Below are 2803 nucleotides of genomic sequence, written 5' to 3'. Positions count from 1 at the left end.
TTTTGTTTCTGAGTCAACTACACAGCTTTTTGTTAATGTTCAGTGGGAAAACTGTGACTTAAGTAAATACTGGGTTTCTTTCTTGTTAGACTTTTTCTGCACTTTTTCTGAACCAACACACATACATTTTTTACATGACGTTTACTCCATAGTGAGTGATGAGTAGATTGGAAGATGTTTTAATGCAGTTATGTAGTTTATTATCCTATGTTTTAATATTAATTTGCTTAATAATCTTAAATATAAACCAGAGAGTACATTAAAATAACATTAAAGTTATTGCAACTCAGTTCGAAAATCTGACTCAGAGCTCATTAATTCTGCACAGTTAGGGACACTTGGTCTTTCTTGAGACTTCCCCAATTAGGAAGTCTTGACATTGGACCATTCTTAAGAGGGTAAATGCACTTTTTAATTAGCTGGAGCATTTCCTAAATAAACTATTTAGGAAATGCTCCACCCTTGCAAATTTGTATAGAAAAGTAGCATGCAGAGCACTTCCATTTCGACATTCTGTATAACTGTCATACCTGAATGGCAATACGATTAAAATGATTAGTAAAACCTTATATTCCTGTTTTGACTATTTTATTTTCTATAGGTCTTTAGTGTGAGGAACACATTTTTAACTTCTTTTTTTTTTTTTTTCAAATAAAGTTGCAAAATCACCAGGCATGCTCAGATTTGGACCACATGTTCGGTTATTTTATGTCAGAGCACACATACCTGATCAGTGAAGTCAGTGGTGTTTCTATTTTATTGCCATGGTTACTGATCCATGGCACAACACAGAAACCAGACTGTCCAAATAAAACTTACAATGTAAACAGTAACTTGCCAGAAAAGAGGTATTATTGTAATTGTGTACCCTTGCAAGTTGCATTGCCTAATAATATAAGCTATTATGCTGATGCTATATTTGATGGGAAAGATTTGAAAATTAATTGAATTAAAAATAAAACATCAGAATAAAGCAGGAGAGCTGTGCAAATGATGTCTATTATTTGGAAAATGTGTTCGTAACATTTTCCACTGACATCTGTTCTTGGCTTTTAGTGGAAAAGAGAAAAGTACTTCCATCTACAAACCAACATATCTTCACAAAGTAATCATGTTGTGGCTGAGTTTGCAGCGCATGTGTGTTTATGGGTGTAATAAAGTACTGAGAGGCAGGCTGTGTTTAATGGGCTTCTGGTGTGTTTGTAAAACCTGTAAGAACTTTGACAAAAATCAATGTACATTCAAAACCAACTTATGGCCTCAAAAGGGCCCAAGGTCCTTAAACCCACAGGCACAAAACAACTCCTTCAGGCCTTGCTATTGAGCCAATAGAAATTTACATTAATGCACCATTATAGTGTCATATACAAGTGACCAGATCTTGAAGACACTACATTTCTTTAGTAATTCAAATAAACATCAAAAAGCATTTTAAATGTAGTCTTTTAATACTGTTGTTTTTCAGCATTGCATTTTCTTTTTTGCAAACGTACACCATAAAACACTTAAAACATAAAAACAATTAGAAAAAAAGACAAGTTTCCATAAAAAAAACAGGGAAGTTTCTGTGACAAGCATGTTGAAAATATTTCAAACATGTCCTGCTCCTCTCACTGTCCAAAGCAATTTAGTGAGTCTTCCAGTTGATTTACTGAGCAAGAGCAGCTATATTAGCATTTGTGCCTGTGTTTATAATGGAAAATTGACAAAATGAAAATTGAAGTGAAGCCAAAAAATGGTAAGTTGATTTTGGACAGGGCTGGAGTGCAATGCATGGACTCAATTATGTAGCAGACAATGTACTGTAGGTGTACACACACACACACACACACACACACACACACACACACACACACACACACACACACACACACACACACACACACACACACACACACACACACACACACACACACACACACACACACACACACACACACACACACACACACACACACACACACACACACACACACACACACACACACACACACACACACACACACACACACACACACACACACACACACACACACACACACACACACACACACACACACACTTGATTATGCTTCATGTCTTCATTTTTGGTTTGTAATGTAGCAAAATGCAGTGTCTTGTGAGGCAACACAAAAGCCCTTTTGTTCTTGAAAGATACATCAGCTTGTCAGCTTATAATATGACTTTAGATGTCAGGAAGGCTCTGCACTGATTTTGCAAAGGCTTATCTCTGTAAACCTTTTATACCTTACAAAATGAGAAAAAATGAAAGAAAAAGATTATTTTAATAACACCATGAACTTGTGACATTCCCATCTAGAGACAAAAGACAACAAATACACAGAACAGTGCATTTAGCCAGTACAATTCACAGTCTGGTTGGCCATAAACAAGCAAAACAGTCTCCAAACACACAAGCCAGTAATCCTTGTTGACCAAAACACACTGAATGGTTAGAGTGGAGGCACTTAGAGCCAAGAAGAAGAAGCATAAAAAGCTACTGGGGGACACAGTCTAGACTGTATTTCAGACTCAACAAAATTAGTTGCAGCAACTGGGTAACGAGTGCCTGAAACTCACAGGCACTCACAGCAAGTTGCCTTAAAACTCTTTGAAGATGCTTTCCTTTCTCGGCACGCGCGTACTGCTTTATAGGGGTGGATTCTGTGGCAAAGGGCCTTTAAAACAGATTTGGGAGCTTATGAGGTCAAAAAACAGGCTGTGGCTTTCTTTTTGTAGAGCTCACAGACCTGGCACAGAGAAGAAATTGTCTGTCACTTGACTTTCACAGTTCCTAAGGAAC

The sequence above is a fragment of the Symphodus melops genome (assembly GCF_947650265.1).
Source record: "Symphodus melops genome assembly, chromosome: 2".
Taxonomy (NCBI): domain Eukaryota; kingdom Metazoa; phylum Chordata; class Actinopteri; order Labriformes; family Labridae; genus Symphodus; species Symphodus melops.
This window is presented reverse-complemented; position numbering follows the sequence as displayed.